Raw genomic sequence first — 18,043 nt, 5'->3', positions numbered from 1 at the left:
TCACTAGAAACCAGATCAAACAACAGCCTGGCATATTCTGCAATGACACAGAATAGCAGAATTGGGATTTTAATTTACCTCAGACTGTGTGTGATGCTTTCTATTAATAAAACAACCACACACAGGTACTAACAGGCAGGTGTTAAAATAACAATCCCCCTGCTGAGGGTGCTGGCTCTGCACATGCAGCCACGAGTGGCCCTTCCACATTGACAGATTTAATTGTAATGGCAGTGAGCTGAGCTCCTGGATGAACCCAGCCCTGCCCCTGGTCATGTCAGGCATCCTGTCCCTCCACTGTGTGTCAGGAGCCGTGCTCACGGTACCTGCCAGGCTGGAACCAGCCTGTCCTCAAGGAAAAAAGCCGTGGTTTGTACTGCACACGTGGCAAATCACCAAAGCAGAAGCTCTAGTGCAGTCACTCTTTATCTTGGCGTGGTGCAAGGTTGGGGTAGTTGCCTTCCATCACAGCAGCCTTATTTTAGTTGATTAAGTGTTGGCTGGCACAAGGCTCATCTTCTGCCCAGTCAAGGCAAAACCTGTGACCATTCAGCTTTGGAAGCTTTTAATTATATATATATTTGTTTGTTTGTTTGTTTTTTAAGTTTAGTATAGTGTGCTTTTTTGTGTTTTGCTTAGTTGTGAACTGTCCTTTCTCAATTGTTTCATTTCTGGCTTATGTAGGGTAGTTTCCTCTTGATGATGTGTAATGGCAGAGGTGTTCACTGGTTGCTATTAAAGATACTGTGTGACACTAGAAACAGAATATTATACTTGCAGTGGGGAAATCAGAAAAGGTGGAAAATTACAAAATGCAGCAGGGAAATGCGAGAAATGATGAAAAATGACAAAATGCAGTGGTAGTTCTGAGAATGCAGCACAGGCTGAATGAATTGTGGGGGTTGACTGGAGGGGGCCTGATAACCCCCTTTGGGCAGCTGAATGGAGGTCCTGAGGATGACAGCAAAGGGCATTTTTGTTAATAACGCTCACCCCGGGGCACTAGGATTGTTTAACAGCCTTTGGTTACTGGGAAAGCCGAGCCATTGTCTGAGTGTACAGTGAGATGGAACGAGCAGAAGCAAGGCTGATGCGCTTGGAGTTTTTAAAAGAAAGCATCAATAAAAAAAAAAAATTAAGGGACTTTTCAGCCCTTAAGAAAAGCTTTGATGCTCCTGAATCACATGTGATTTTGGAGGGCATGTTGAGCTCCTAATTTGAAGTGAGATGATAATGAAAATCAGTGGCTAAAAACTGAGAGGGCTAGGAGAAAATCATCACTTAATGTTAAAAAAAAAAAGAAAAGGCTCCTCAAATAAGCTTTGGTGGGAAAAGCAGGGCAGTGCTACAGCAGAAGACCTTGCAGTACCCAGATCCAAGGAAAGCAGAAATCCAATCTCCAGCAGCAGAGTACAAGCAGGGACACTTCATGCTGAGCCACAAATTCACTTACACCAAGCCTTTAGGACGCAGAGGAGTAAAGATGCACTTTTACCTGGTGGTGGCTGGGTCACTGGTACCACAGTCTGAGAGAGCTGAGGTTATGGTGTAGCTGTGAAGAGAAACCTCCAGGGCAAGGCACAGGAGAAGCAGCTGGTGGGAGGATTGCTCCTTCAGGGAGGGCAGGAGAGGTGCTGCCTGTCTGCGCTGGGAAATCATTGTGACGATGTTTCGTGAAGTAGGATGTCAGGTTTGGATTTGCAAACGCCACACAGAGGGATGCATTGAAAGGATTTAACAGATGAGAAGATACTTTTCAAGAGAATCAAAGCTAAAAGATACAGGTAAAAATGGAGAAAGCAAGTCTGCATTTCTACCAAATACACAAAGGAAGTAAACTTTGAAAGAATGAGATACGATCAAAGAGTGTCATAGTGAAAGGACAAGATGCAGGGGAAGAAGAATAATGTGACCAAGAGACCAAACCAACCTGCAGTTTTATATGTGAAACTGAATCATGAAACTTCTGTAATTTAGGGTCAAATTAGCAAAGATTAATTTGTGTGTACTAGAAAAATTACCTGTCAGTTGTTGCTTATGATTGCAATTATTGAATAGCTTTGGAAAATACAACCACAAAGCCTGTAATCTTACATGTAAATCGATGTTTGCTAGACATGATATATTGACTGAAAATGACAGATTATGAATCACAATTTGATTGTCTGGAACTCAGACTTTTCTGCAAAAAGACATAATTTTAACTGTAACTTTGAGCCTGCAGTTTAATGATCTTACGGAAAGAAATGCTGTAGAAGCTGGAGAATCAGATTCAGATTTCCATGTACTGGCTTTCAGGGCAGCACATTGATGCAGGGTTTTATTGTTTGCTGAAATTATATCTGAGTGATCTCTTCCACTTCTCCTGGCAGAGAGGAAATGTGAGAAATTAGACAGGTTTTAAAACAGTGCATGTAAAGGTGACAGAGCAGATGACACAGCACCAAGAGCAAGGCACCAGAGAGATGGACAAGGCTGATGCAGAGACTGAGGTATGTGTGGATATATCCAGACCCATCCACACACAGGGTTTTAATTGGAAGTGTACTTGTCTGTTTGGGTATAAATGTGGGGATGAGTGTGGCATCTTGAGAGGGTTCAAGTTTTAGCAGATGTTTTCCCCCAGGACACCATGTGATATTGTGGCTGCCTATGAAGGAGTCTCTTGTAGGGTCAGCGAGAACAGTTGTTCACTGTGACATAAGTTTTAACAACAGCCTCTTCATGTCTTGACAGACTCTCACATCTGCCCGTACATGAGCTGTCCTGTTTGAGAACAGGTAGGAGAGGGGGGAGAAGCAGCAGTCCTGGAGTGGCAGCAAACTGCCCGGGTGAGACAAACAGATACTCCCACAGAGCCAAAGGACACGAGGTGGTTTGAACTCCGGGAGCACAGGCCAGGCCTGTTACAGTAGATGGGAGGATTTCTGATGGCTTTGCAGGGAGCTGATGTAGATGCACAGCTGTTAAAAAAACATTTCCCCTGTGGTTCTCACATCCTCTGTCTCTTACTCTGCTCCAGGACACCCCAGGTTTGCAACTAAGCAAATGCTTTGTGACTCGAGTCTACTTTCTTGGAAAGACTTAAAAAACAAAACCAGAAAGAGGCAGAATCTTGGCTGGAGACTTTGCTTTTCTGTAGAAAAACCTTACTTTGAAAGTTTTCATTCTTTTGTCAAGTGCTTTCTCCCATTTATGTCCTTTCTGACAACTCCTGTGTCAGATGCAGAGAACCAGAATGAAAGGAGGAAAAACAAACAAAATTATTAATAGATGTCAAGAGTGCCAAGGATGGAAGTCAAAGTTTGCAGGTTTTGATTTCAGTCGGATGTGAGAGAACTGAAAGCTTTAAGGAGGGGGCGTGTGGGTGTGAGGCTCGTTGTGCCTCTGCTGCTGCCAGGCTGCGTGTCCAGGGATGTGGCCCTGCAGAGGGGGAGAGGATGCTGGCAGTGCTCCTCGGGGCAGGGCAGGAAGCAGCAGGAGGAGGGGATGGGTCTGACAGGTCAGCTCCTGAGCCAGGGTGAGGCAGATGTAGCTGGGCTTGGCAGTCTGAAGGAATGAACAGTCACCAACCCCCTGATGGTAACTTGTATTGTTCTTTGCTCCTCCCGTGGCTGCTGAGGGGGGTATTCAAAGCAAGACCAAACTCTCATCTCTTATGCATTGCCAATCACCTGCTGAACAGTAACTCCCTGTTAATTAGAGCCTAGATTCTCACCAGGATCTGCATCAATTCCCAGAGCTGTCACTTCTTTCTTAATAATTTATTTGCCTCTGTAATTGCTTTGCAGAGTTTTCATGGCATCCAGGGAGTGCATCTTCAGCCCACACCGTACACCTGAGTGGTACCGTGGGTTGTGTGGCATGCTGAAACACACTGAGAGGTCTCAGTATCTGCCATTCACCTGGGTGGTCAGACTGTGCAAAAACCAGTATGCAAACGTATTTGGGAAACAGATTGCCCCTCTGTTCCTGGCTGTGCAATGGGCAAACTGGTTGTGTCTTATTAATTATTTTCCTGATCTCTGTTTTAATAATGAAATTGTTGGCAAGTGACAAGGAGTAGATCTGAGCACAGTGAGTAGGAAACATCCTCTGTAATTTTTTGGTTAAGCCTCAAGTAATTGGATCAAAAGCATCTGCATTTAAACTCCGTACCGTGGTTCATACCAGAGCCACAGTCCTCTGGGGGTTTAGAGCTGCTCACAGCTCCCCTTCCAGACTGTGTGTGTTGGTTTCATTTCTGGCAGTGAGGAGAGTGAATGGTACCTGCTCAATCTCGGGAGCCTTGGGAACCATCAAGAATTCCCAAGGTTCTGGCATTGCCATCCAGACCCTTCCCACAGCACTAGACAAGGGAACGTGGTGGGACGGGAGGAGGGACTGCCTGTGGCTTGTTTGAAGAGCAGAGTGGATGGTGGATCATCTTCTAGGACTGTTTCTGCCCAGTAGGTGCACGCAGAACTTTCTAAGCACCTGTAAGAGTACACCCCTCACACATTTCAGCTCAGCTCTGCCACTCCCTCTGAGTTCTGTCACCTCTCCCGAGCCCGCCCACGGGTGCATCCACACGCATCCTGCTCTCTGCCTGCAGCCAGCCCTTGCACTTCACTGTGCACCCTGGACTGCTGCCTGCCTCCCTCACAGAAAGAGTCCTTGCACCCTAAAATCCACCGTGACTTGGAAAGGTGATTTTCTTCCATTCCCTTCAGCTTGGAGCAGCGTCAGGAGTGTTTATTGATGGGGAAGAAGAGCACTTTGGGGAGGAAAGAGGGAGAGATGAAGTGTAGGCAAACCTCACCTGCTCTTGTCCCACCCTTCCCTCACCACCTGGTGCTCCTGGTTTGTGCATCCCGGCAGGGGGAGGGGATGTGGCCCTCCCCTGATAACCAGGTGAAAGCAATTCCCTGAGGAGATGCTCCCCAGGTAACCTGGAAACAGCTGAGAATCACGCCAAGAAAATTTCCTAACAATCACACCACCACAGGTGTGAGCTGTGAACGTGACTGTCTGGAGGTGGGAGGCTGTTTGAAAATGGCACTTTGTGTAAATTAGGTGCCCTGTTGTGGTCAAAGGACTTGAAAGGAAAATAGTGTAGGTAACACCATCAAAACTGTCTTTAGTCTTTGCTAGTTTAGTTGCATGTTAGTCTTCAGTTTTTGTTCTGAAGGGAATGGAATTGGATTCAAGGAACATCTTACAGCTTCAGCAGGATTATTTTCTGTGACCCTTTTTCATTTGTTCAAAGTTTATGCCCATTTCTGAGTTCTATAACAAATACTATTGGAGGAAAAAAGTGTGTGTTTTCTTTGTGCCATTAGCTCCTAATCTGGTGAAGAGTTCTCCTTCATTCCTGCTAGAACAGGCTAAGGGAGCTTAATGATGTGTATATATATATATAATATATATAGTGCAAGTCATTACAAACCAGTAACTTAAAACATCAATTCAAGGAAAACATCCTTCCTTGGAAAAAAATCCCCTGGTGAACATTAGTTAAAATATTTGTACTAACAGTCATCTGCATCAAGTAATCACAGCTTAATGTTATCCTCTAATTCAAAAAACTTCCTTGTTTTTGTCTCACTGAAGGTGGCACATCTGTTGGAAATCTTCCATGATTTGTGAGCATTTACATCAGCATCTGGCAAGAAAAATTTATTTGTGAGGAGGAATCTACTTTCAGAAAGATTCATTTGGTGGTATTTTGCAGCATCAAATGGCCCATCTCAAAAGAAAAGTAGCACCTTGATCTAACTAATTTTATCAGCATAATTTGATTGGTGACTTCAGAACATTTGATCTACAAATTAAAAACAGAACTTAAATCAGTGTGGAGGGGGCAAGTGCTGTAGGTTTGTTCTGATCCGGGAGGCAGGGACATGTGTCCTGGAGGCATTTCTTCGGATCTGAGGATTCAATCCATGGAAATGCCTCTCTGGACTCAGTCCCCTTGCAAACCCTTTGTGTCCCGGGCCTTTTGCCTCCGCTGCCTGGGTGCAAGGTGCTTCAGCCAGCTGCGACATCCTGCAGAAGGTGGGGCTGCTCGTGGTGAAGATCCAGGGGGGAAGGAGGATTGTCCAGCACAAGCAATTCCAGCGCAGCAAATTGTTCCAGGGAAAGCAGGCTGGCAGCTCGGCCAGAAGTTCTTGTCGCTGCCGTAATTAAATAAGCAGGCAATTAAACAGAAACTGTGGCAGCCTCAGAAGCGAAGCGTCCCCTGCCTCGCTCCTGGCTGTCGCTGGCGGCGCAGCAGCACTGCGAGCTCCTTTCACTGCGAGCTGCCTTTCACACGAGATGTGGCTGAATTCCTCAAGAAAAAATATCCAGAGGGACGAGACACAACGCTCCCGGTTCTGACATCTTAAGCTTGTCATAGATGCCGAGCCTGTTTCACCCGACGTGATTATCTCTCCCTCTGTCAAGGAGGCAGATGCCTCGGCTAGGAGATATCATCCCCAGCCTGTCATCTGGATTCTATAAATGGAAATAGGCCTTTAAAAGCCAAAAATTATATTTAGTTGCAACTATGGGGGGAGGAAGAAAAAAAAAAGAAGAAAAAGAATAAATAAAGTCCGAACCCTTGAGAAACGGAACAAAGAAACAACAAAGCACTTAGGTCGGCCCTAATCATCTGCAAATGTTGATGCAGTCATTAAATGTAGACTGCATAGATAAAAGTTACTCTTCTGTCACTCCTTTTATCTCTACCTGAAGCATTCACTTGCCAGTCAGGTTTCTGTGTACAAGCCATAAATATTCAGCTTTTTCTGGAATCGTTTTTACCCAATATTTGCTTGTTTTCATCTAAACTCTCCATGTGCCAGAAGCAGCAACAATAAAATGCTGTGAGCTGGAGGTGTGCATTTAGGTGATTTAGCCTTGGATAGCCTGCAAAAGCCTTCTCTGACCAGGTCTTAATAGCCCTGGGATGAAGAGTGAGCCAAAAATAAAATGAAAATCTAGCTGGTTTAGGTATGAAGGAAATGTAAGTGTCCATGCTGCAGTCAGTGCTGGGAACAACTCCGGTGTGTCGTGTTCCTGCCCTGTGGGATGGGCGTGAGTGGCTCGCAGAGATTAGTTCTTGTGGCTCAGGGTTTAATGGCTTTCTGTGTGTGCTGACTAGGCAGGCTCCACTGCCTGTGTTCTTGAGGCTGTTCAGGAGAAACTGGGGAGACATTTTACAGGGTGTTCCACTGAATGCAACCTTGGGCTGGCCAAAAAACGTGGACTTACCTAATTACAGCAACTTGAGAGACAAAGTGTTCTTTTGAGATTTTACTTCTCTAGAAACTAACAAAACTGTTCTTGGGCAACTCCCACTCCCCATTTTGTTGTTGGCTGAGTATCTTCCTGGCAAATAAATGGGAAAAATTGTATCTGTGCAGTGCTGTAGGAATGCGGGCACAGCAGCCTGCCTGCAGCCTGAGCCATCAGGGGCACAGCAAGGTGACAGAAATATTTAAAATGTTCCCTTGACTTTGTGCTGGAGCTTCTGTGTTGAATCCCTGGAAGGGGGGAGGTTGTGCAGGCCTTTTGTGCTGGTCAGCTGGTCTTTTTGTCAGAGATCTCCTTGCACGCGGGCTCTGAGATCAGATGAAACCCTGCTGGCTCTCCTGGGGCTGTGAAAACCCAGCCAAAGCTTAGAATGAAGCAGGATTTTGTTTGTCACCGTTGCTCACCGGGTGCGTGCCCTGGGTGGGATGGGGTGATCTGCAGGAGGAGATGAGCCATGGCGGGGGGGTGTCCTGTGGGCAGCACAGGGGACAAAGTGCAAAGGCAGAGCAGAGCAGGGGGCACTTGCTGTGGCCTTTGCCAAGGTTCAGGTGCACTCGGGTCTGCCCAGACCTCTGTCATCAGGGCGTTCTTTGGGAGCACAGGTGAATTGATTGCAGAAGGCTTGGTGACATCGAATCGAAGCACATTTTATTTGGTGTCTCTGCCAGGAGGGAGGAATGTGGAGATGCAGTTAGTGGTGAACCACACTTCGTATTTTGCCCTCCCAGTTCTAAAACTATAGAAATCACTGAAGGTCAGGACCCTGCTCTTTAATTCTTATCCTGAAGTTGTGTCCCATTGCTTGAGTCTCTTTAGGTCTCCAGTTTCCAGTGTGGGTGTGTTGCTGCCAGCAGTGAGGATAAACTGTGCACCCTGCCCACTGCTCACCCCCTCTCCCAGCTCATGGGGTTATGACCACAGACCACGCAGTCCTTTTTTGCCCTTGACCTGGGCAGAAGAGGAAGAAAACCTCTCCCGTGGTCTCTTTCCTCTCAGCAGACCTGGCCTTTGGGTTGCATGTCTGGTCAAGGGCTCCTCCCTGGGCACTGGGTTTGTGGGGCCGCGGCAGAGGATGCAGGGCTGGACTGGACTCTGGGGCAGGAGGAGCTGTCAGGTGTGCAGGTGCCTCCAGTCTCCTGGAGCTCCTGGGCAGGCTCTTGGGCTCTTCTTGGCTCTCTGAAACAATAACCAGGTCCATGGAAAACAGCCTGTGAATGCCTGTGAAGGTATTCATGGAGAAGTTGACTCTGGAATGTTTTACTGAAGAATTGTCTGAGAATGCTGTTATCCTGCCACAGGTTCATCAGAAAATATTCCTGTGTTTGTTTTTCTCCTCTCTCCTTCCCACCCCCATGATTGCCTGGCCTTCAGTGGAATTCGGTTGCTGTTCATTACTTCAGTTCCCTACCCAGGGGCTGTCATTTTTATTTATTTTAGTATTCTAATTTAGCATCGGAAAGAAAATAACATTTGACCAAAAAGAATTAGAGGCAATAACTTTTTCAGAGAACTAAGCCTTTGAAAATTAATTTTTTACTCAGTTTAATTTCATGGGTGCACAATTTCTATTACATGTAGGCAAACTGGATTGCAGCAGCTGTAAAAAAATATGTATTTTAAGCCTTGTAATGTGTTATTTATGAATGCATTATAGTTATAATAATTCACTTACAGGACTATTGTGACAACAGCACCTTATCTGAAAAATGGGAATTTGCAATATGAAATAGTTAATTAACAATAAGAAAATAAACTGAGAAGGTGCATACAAATTGATAGCACTAACAGAGTAAGAGTCAGTCTTTGTATGGGTCTGAGTGGCACAGAAGATGAAAAAGCCTAATGGAGGCAGAAAAAGTCTTAACTGCTATAGAAACTTAGAAATCAGTCTGGTGCCCGCAAATCTCATCTGTCTTAACAGAATTGTTGGAAAACTTCTTAGACTCTGCAGACCTAATTCGGAGAGAATTGCAGTGGTAAAATAAATGGGATCCATTACCACTGTGCAAAGACCAGTGGAGAACTTAATCCTGCATGGGACTTGCTTGGGAGTATCAGAACACATTTGCCAGATGCAAGATAATGTCAAGTAAATATTTAAAGCTGTAATCACACCACAGCGTGTTAGAGCATAATGGAAGGCACTGAAAGGGAGTTAAATGCTTTCAATTCAGGCAGCTCATTTAAATGAAGGGAAGCAGTGATGCAGTTTTACATCAAGATTCAGTGTTCACCTAACAAGTGACACGGCAAGGGCAGACAAACTCTGGTGGTTGCTGAGAAGTGGTAGAGACTCTCTGGTGGGCTATAAATACTTTACCACCTATTCTTTGCTTCCAGCATCAGTTTACCGTGGCTTTGCAGCTGTGGTGCTTTTGTGGTGTCACTTTTCTGCATGGATTCTGTGGTGTGAAGGAGTCTTGGTCAATGCTTGGGTACAGTTGTACTGTCAGAGTGCAGCCAGGGTGTAGATGGACACTGCTGAGTGCACCTGGACTCTGTAGAGAGCATGTTTACATTTTTGCCATCAAAATCATCTGTGGAACTTTTATCTACTTCCCCCCTTGCCTTCTGACTGTTTCATTTGTTCTAGGTGTTGAGTGATGCACATAGGATCAGAGTGGTTTGGGTTGAAAGAAACCTTAAAGGTCACCTCGCCCCACCCCCTGCCACGGGCAGGGACACCTTCCACTGTCCCAGGTTGCTCAATGCCCTGTTCAGCCTGGCCTTGGGCACTGCCAGGGTTGGGGCAGCCACAGCTTCTCATACAGTGATAGAATCATTAAAGTTGGAAAAACCTCCAAGATCATGGAGTCCCATCGGCTTTGACCCATCACCATCTTGTTGAGTAGAGCAGATCACTGAGTGTCATGCCCAGTTGCTTCTTGAACACCTCCAATGATGGTGACTCCACCACCAACGCGGGCAGCCCCTTCCAATTCCTTACCCCCCTTCCAATGAAGAAATGCTTCCTTATGTCCAGCCTGGGGACAACATGGGTTGTTCCTGGTTCTCTGGCCAACCTGAATTTTGGCCTCTTTCTGTCTAAAACTTCTGTGAAATTCCCATTATTTTCACTTTTTGGACAATAAATAAATGAGATACAGTACGCATACAACCTGTCAGCAACACAGTTTATGTTTTGTTCACCCACAGCTGTTTCAAGTGCCCTTCCAGGCTACTGCCCACAGCGGGACACTTTGTCTAGACATGATGTGAAACTAAAGCTTTTAGTCAGAATCTATTAATATATGATATGCAAAGCATTCCTGGAGAGAAACTTCAGTGCTGAAATGTCAGATGTGGCCAAGGGAAGCTCCCTTTTGTTGTCTTACCTGATGGGAGAGAAAAACTTCTGCTGGGTGAGGGCAAGGTCTGAGCCCCAGCGACACGAGCAGCCTGACCCAGCACGGCTGCAGGAGCTTGAGTCAACCCTGGTGTCAGCCCCTCAGCTGTGAGACACAACAATTACAGCAATAACTCAAGTCAGAAAATCGACAGAACCATTTAATGTGTGTGAGAGTGACAGTGAGTCATCTCTGATCATTGTGTTTAGCAGCCTGGAGATCCACAGGCAGTCAGGACAGCCTCAATCCCACATCTGCATGACAGCTCAGGACAAGGAGAAGCAGCTCAAAGTCACTGCTTGCTTCCTTCCAGAGAGGGTTTCACACGGGTTGAGCGCAGAAGCCTGAGACAGGTAGGACCATTCTGGGGGTGGGATAGCACATCTGGGATCTGCAGCTTTTATCCCCTTCTCTGTAGTGTGGAAGTAAGCAGTGCATGCCATAGCAAGCACAGAAATCTTTGTCAGTTGTGTATCTGTTGTGAAATTAATAGATAAAGGCAGACTAAAACATAAATAAAATTTTGCTAAGTGCTCTTTAGAATTTCAGTTCAGGAGCAGAGTACAGGGGTAGAATGGAAGTTACAGATCAGTAAATTTAAAGGTAAGAGGAAAGGTGGGTTTGTTTGCAAACTGCAAAGACCTCGTTCCTTAAATGAAGTCTTTGAGAAGCTGTTAAAAATTCATTTTGCGTTTTCCCTCAGGCACTTAAGCTGCACGTGGAGTTGTGGGGGCTAATATTAAAATTACTATAAATGCTTATGTGGGGTACAGGGCAAGGAACAATAGAAGGACTCTGGCCACGGGTGGTTAGGAGCTGTGCAGGTACTGCTGAGAGCACGGTTTGCCAGCTTGAGCTGTCCGGAGCAGTGCGGTGCTCAGGAATGAGGGTTTACAGGCCCTCTGTACTCCAGCACTTGTTTTGACAGTTGTTTAGGCCAAGTACTCAGCTGCTGCAAATTGCTCTGAAGCTTTTCCTGATGATTTTTTTTGTTTAACTGGAGCAGGTATGAAGCCATGAGTTTCAGACATTTACAGCAGCAGCATCCTTCCCATGTTTTAAAGTTTTTCGATCAACTTTCAGGATAAATGCTTCAGTTTATTTTGAGGTATGTAAAGGCCCAATAGGCATAAATACAGTAATGACACAAAATAGTGACTTGTCTCGAATATGGATGGATGATTCCAAAGCAGTACAAAAGTGAGTGTGGTATCCCGAGGCAGCTCCGCAGCTACAGTATGCCGTGTGCAATGTCCTTAGTTTGAAGAGTGGCTTTTTCTTTACTAAAATAAAGACCACTTACTACCTCCTAAAAACCAGAAGCTAATTTATAGCTCAATGTTGAAACAATGTCTTTTTTCTAAGACAGACATTTGTCTTCGCTAACTTTGATAGACTGTTGTAAGCTAGAGGACTGCAGCATTCGCTTCATGCACTGGAATGTTAAATGTGATGATGTTTTTTCTTAGAGCTCGGCTGTGCTTGCCGCCTTGGGTTGTTTTTTATGTCATTTACGGTGCTGAACATCAATGCGAGCATATTATGCAATGTGGTATAAAAATACACAAAGGCAATAAACTCCACTGTTATTTCTGCTTTAACAGAACAACCTTATTTGACCATTTTGCCTTTTGATTTCTGGAGAAGTTAATTCCAAACAGTGTATTGCATCTTGAGTGTTGGTGTGCATATTTATGTAGCAGTAGGAGTTCTGGTGCTCAGCTGTTTCCCATGGCTGGCAGTGGATGGTAGCTGTGCAAGCTCAGAGTGTGGCAGCCACCTGGGCATGGAGATCACCTGTAGAAACATCTGAATTTCATGCTAAGTTGTGTGGAAATGTGTGCTGCTTTGTAGAAGATCTACATTTTGTTTCTGTATTGCGACCTTGTCCCTGTGCTCTTCCCGTTGGTGACAAAGCGTCTGTCAGTCAGTGAGGAACAACTGCCCAACACGTTGGCATTGGCCAGGCTGTTTGAGCAGACCAGTGATCTGCTGGGCCAGAGTCACTCAGCTGAGTTAGTTATCATTTGCCTTAGCACAGTCTTGGGTTTTAACTCTTTTTTGCCAGTGTGCAAACACATAGCATTGAAATCCCTTTTGGATTGGGCTGTAGAGTGCTGGCACTGTGATGTTCCAGGCATGAGCACAGACATCTCCATGCACACAGCCATCACTGTGAAGTGCTCTGAGCTGCTCCTGGGGCAGCTCCTGGCTCACCTTCGCTCCCTGCCCTCACCTGGCAGTGCCCTGAGTGCGGCATCGCCGCTCCCGGTGAGCAGAGGTGGCTGGAGCGGTGCGAGGCACAGGGAGCTCCTGCTGTGCTGGCTTTGTTCAGCCTGGCTCAGTGCCACCATCGGGCTGTGCAGCTGGGGGAGATTGGCTGCTTCATTTTGCAGAGCCCAGAAGGTCCTGCTCATCCTCTCTGCCCATCCACAGGGCAGGGGCAGGACGGCTGCCAAGGCATCCCCCTCAGGGTCCCCTTGGAGAGGAAGGAGTTGGTAGCTCCATGCTTGCTGAGGTGAAGTTTGCTCCAGTTTCTGCTGCAAGGTTCTGTCTGTTCAGGCTGATACCTGGGCAGTGCACGTCCTCCCTGCTTTGTCATCAGCCGAGTCGCTGCACATTCGCTGCTCACAGCAAGGGAGCAGAACCCTTCCTGCTGTCAGTGACCTCGTACTGATTGCCTCTCTCGCCTTGCCTTTCAGATCATCTAGCAGCTGTCTCAAGGAACTGAAAGCTACCACTTTAAGTAAAATAATAATATCATTTAAGGCCATACTGTGTGAAAATGATTGTAATTCTGGTGCACTTAGGTTGCTAGTACAGAGCAGGTATGCTGGGCAATATGTGGGAATACCATAGCAGTGTACAAAAGAAAGTTGTTGGGGAGCTGAGAAAGATCTCAGTACACAGAACATCTACTTGGACTCTACAAGCATGTTCATTAAGGTAGACAGTAACAGGAAAACAGACAGTTTAATCTTCTGCTAATTTGTCTTGTTGCTGATTAAATTGATTAACAGTGAAAAGCGAAACCCCTCTCTGTATAAGCAGCAAGTGTGATGTAGCTACACCGATTAACAGTGATGGCATAATTGCACATGGATTTCTGCGATGTCTGAAAGGCTTTAGGTAAGTGTAGAGAGGGGAAAAATATTTTCAAGTACGGTTTCTAAAACTGTCAACTGCAGGCTTCTGAACCGCAGTCTTTTTGTTTCAGGAAAGGGGGAATGTGGTGTTGTGCGTGTTGTTCCTCAATCGATGGCTGTGCAAGTGGATGTAATCACTTAACACTGCATGGGCCAGATGGTGGGAAAAGAGAGCTGGCTGATTGTCAGATTGTTTGAGGTGGATTATTCAGTCATAACGTTGGCAACTGGGCTGGGGAAAGCTGCTCCAGCCGTGGCTGCTGCAGTAGGTAACACGCTGGTGAACAGAAGTGACAGTGTAGGCAGAGGTTTCTCTTGGTTGTGTGAATGACTTCACTGAGCCTACAGCTGAGTAGTATTTTTCAAGGTGGTGTAACTGTCTGGGTAAATTTTTGGGGTGTGCAGCAAGTGATTTGTACAAAATCACCTGTGGGTGGAATTCAGCTTAACTAAAGCTTAGTCTAAGAAAATAATGTGAGAAAATATTACAGCCTTTCATGTGACTGTTTTAAAATTGAAATGTTTTGTGTACATGTGTGTTTGTGTACAGGGACCCTATCTGCATAAGCCTAATCTTTAACCTGTTAAAAATAATTTCCAACCTTAAAATGAAGAGTAGTATTAATTTCAGGTTAAATGATATATTTCTTTTCAGAAAGGACTTTTCTGCTGTTCAGCTTCTATGTGCATAGCTCTGGTCAGAGCTCTTTGCCCCCTTGGGTGGGGGTGCTGAAGCAGAGCAGTGTGCAGGGTTCTGCTGCTTCCCATGGTTGTGAGAACACTGTGCACCTCTCCATGGTACACCGAGGCTTCTGGCTTCTGCTGATGAGTTTTCTGTGCTTTGCTTTGAAAAATTTCCTCTGAGGCCATTTCTCTGATCAGCTCTTTCTGTAATGAGTTTGAATTTTAAAACACTAATTTCTTGCATCCTTCATTTTGTTAATCTTCAGTAAATGGGGCAAATAATTGGGAGGTGTCACCTATCCTTCTATGAATGGTGCTTCTGTTCTTGTCTGCTTCTTCCAAGAGAAATGCCCAAGAGCTGTAGCAGTGACAATCTCTGAAACAGACTTGCAGCCTGATGTTCATCTCCTCCTCCCAAGAGGCATGGCTGATCCTTTCAAATTTTCAGGAGGGATGCAGTCTATTATTTGATGATTTTGTTGCCGTTTTCAAGCTACTATTCCTTGTTTTGCTCTTCCTAGAGGATCCTGATTTTTTTTGCTCGTTCTTTGTGGGTTTGTTGTTTTGCTTTTTTTTTTTCCCCCCCAACACTAGGGAGGCTTGTCTCTCTTTGTAGCCCAGCTGTTGACAATATATGCTCCATAAACAGGAAGAAAAAAGCTACAGGCATTCCCACTTCTCTCTACTTCCCTTATCATTTGAAACTATTCTCCTAGCTCCAAATAGGGCTACATTAATAATTAAATTCTCATTAAAGTTATGATACACAAGAGTATTCTGATATTTCATAAGTAGCAAACTATAGCTCTCCGAAGCTCTCAAAAACTGGTAGCTTCCCACTCATCCTGGATCTTTGTAGCAGTTCTGTTGGCACCTTCTCCTTCGCATGCCTGATTTTCACCACACTTAAGGATATTCTCTTAGAAACAGCAACATTCCTTGCTTTTTCTCCCAAACTTTGTCAATGGAGAACGTAGTTCAGTGTTGTGACACAAATTGTCGCAACAACTTTTAAATTTCCCAGGAGCTGGTCAGAGTGGGTTTTGTGGTAGACAGGGGTGAGTGAGGGGTTTGAGCAAGCTCATATTCTCATCTGGAGTTGCTGTCCATCTCCTCTTGTGTTCCATGATGCTTCTGTCTTGTGTTGTTGGAGCAGAAAGAGAAATGCATGATCCAGCAGCTGATGTGGCAGCCACAGCTTGATCCTAAGAGCCAAATCCTTGGTGGCTGTGCAATTTGGATGGTTTATCTCCTGAAGCTGGCCAAGCAGGTCCTGCTGTTTCAGTGTCCTCCCTTGAGTCAGCCCCTGCTGCCATGCAGCATCCCCAGTTCCACACGGGTGTGCTCCCAGCTCTGCTGCTCCCTGCTCCGTGTTGCTTCTCACACGCACACTCCAGAGAAATGAATAGTACCCTGTAAATTATTGTCTTGTCTGCTGTGCTGCATGCACCAACCCACCTGTTTGGAAAGCAGCCAGCTTGCATTTATTTTAGCAGATGGGAAAAGCAGGAAACCACTCGGAACAGGCAGAGAAGAAATATTCATTCATTCAGGGGCAAGCACAGCAAAGCGGTGAGCTGAGCTGCAGAGTTTAAATAAGAGTGGGCACGTCTGGCATAGCAAAACCACAGATCCTGATGGCTGGGAAGGGAGAGGTGGTGGGTCTGCCCAATGGAGAGTAAATGGTGGCTGTTCCTTAGCCCCTGATGAGCAGGAGTGTGGATCTGTTTGTCACAGCTCAGATGCAGGAGGCTGACAGCACTGCCTGGCAGCACCTGGAAACTGCAGTTCTCCCAAACCAAGGAGAATTCTCTCTCAGAATCACAGAATTGTTGAGGTAGGAGGAGACTCAAAGATTATGGAGCCCAACCATTTCCCCAGCACTGCCATGTTCGCCACTAGACCATGTCCCCAGGTGCCACAACTACACATCTTTTCAATCCCTCCAGGGGTTGTGATTCCCCTGCATCACTGGGCAGCCGATTTCAATGCCTGGTAGCCCTTTTGGTGAAGTAGTGTTTCCTAATATCAACCTAAACCTGCACTGAAACAACATTCTGCTGGTGACACCAGGCTCGGGACAAGGAATTGATGTGCTGCCTTTTCCTGTTTCTTCCCTTACTCTTCCCTGCAGCTGCAGGGATGGAGCAGAACACTCCTTGTGCTCCTGATCCTTTAACCAGCCCTCCCAAGGCACCCGAGTCTCCCTTGTTTGCCCTTGGACTTCTTGTTGCAACTTTGCCTACGTGAACAATCCGTAAATCCTCAGTAAATATCCATCAGTCTGAGGCTGTGCCAGTGTAGGAAGCTTTCTCTTCACATCAGTAACTCAAGCCAAGGCAGCAGATGTCCCTAAGAAATGGGTCCAGTTTACATCTTGGGCCTTCAGTTGCCATCATGGCATGTGGGCACAGGAAGGTCATGGTTACAGCTGCATCGCTGAGTAGTGCCCAGATCAGTTAATCCAAGGCTGGCTGGTGGTAGATGGGTGCCTGGAATAGCTGGGAGATAAGGCTCTGTGCAGAAATGTTGGTGCCATTTCCACAGGGGAAAGAGGAGATGCATTCTTAGCAGCATTTATCAACACATTTTTGATGTCATATGTCTTTGTCTTTATTATCCACAAGGATCTAAAAGCAGCCTTATCTGGGCTAGTCTTTTCAGAGGATAACAGCCTATTACTGCTAGCGGTTAATCCAATTACTCTTTTAGGTCAAGGGGGAGTGTCCTGTGCAAATATTTTTTGGAAGATCTGAAAAAAATTATTCTGTGTGGTTGATCCAAAGAGAACATATTTCAGAATTTTTCAGCAGATCAAAAAGTTTAGAAATTTCTCCATATCTTGGAGGAAACATGGTTGAAAGATCTGTCAGATTTCAATTTTGATCACAAGACAGTCACTTATTTAAAATATAAAAATATTTCACAATGTAAATAGTTTCAATACTTTCAAATCAGAAAATAAATCACTATCTAAAATCATGAGAGAAATTCTTTGATGTGGGAATGAAGGTGGAGCTGTGCAAACCTTAAGGATTAATTCAGCAAGAAATGTTTTGCCTAAAGTAGGTATTAACTCTATGTAATTTTGGCTCAGTTCATTTCTGGTTCTCTAATAAGGATTTCATCGAGTGTATCAGCAGGGACTGTGCAACAATTGAGAGCGATCCATCTAAAGCAGGGAGGAGCTCTGTCTTGGAGAGGGGAAATGGACCCGTGCATGAGCTGCAGCAGCTCTCAGTGGAGTTTGTTCTGCTTCATTGGTGGTGAAGGTGGCACTGGGTGGGCCACGTTGAACCTCCTGTTTTGCGTGGGCTTGACCAAGCCCTGGGATTAGGACTGTGACATTCAGCTCCTCACGCAGACTTTTGAAGGGGAGATTTCTCTTTACTGCTCAAGGAATGAGGCCCCCCCAACTCCTTCCAGGAGTTGGCAGGAATCTTTAGGGGTGCTTGTGCTGCAGGCTTTGATTTGTGTGGGGCTATTTGGATGAGGTTTGGGCTCCCGTGGCTGCTGCTGGGGTAACAAACACACACGGTATTCCATGTGGGATGGGAAGCCTTCCCAGGGGAGGGTGGGTGTTGAGGT

General features: G+C 45.7%; 1 protein-coding gene across 5 annotated transcripts in view; it reads left to right on the top strand.

Moving 5' to 3' along the window:
• Nucleotides 1-18,043, top strand: part of FGF13 (fibroblast growth factor 13) — a 239,730-nt gene that overhangs the window by 107,000 nt on the left and 114,687 nt on the right. The window contains exon 1 of one of the 5 annotated variants that reach the window (XM_010402768.3): nt 10,957-10,978. The exons of the other annotated variants lie outside the window; for them this stretch is intronic. The gene's annotated coding sequence lies outside the window, so the exon portion shown is untranslated. Of the gene's footprint in view, nt 1-10,956; nt 10,979-18,043 lie in introns of those variants that run through there. 5 annotated transcript variants of the gene reach the window in all.

Source organism: Corvus cornix, chromosome 4A (assembly GCF_000738735.6).
Source record: "Corvus cornix cornix isolate S_Up_H32 chromosome 4A, ASM73873v5, whole genome shotgun sequence".
NCBI lineage: Eukaryota > Metazoa > Chordata > Aves > Passeriformes > Corvidae > Corvus > Corvus cornix.
This window is presented reverse-complemented; position numbering and strand designations above follow the sequence as displayed.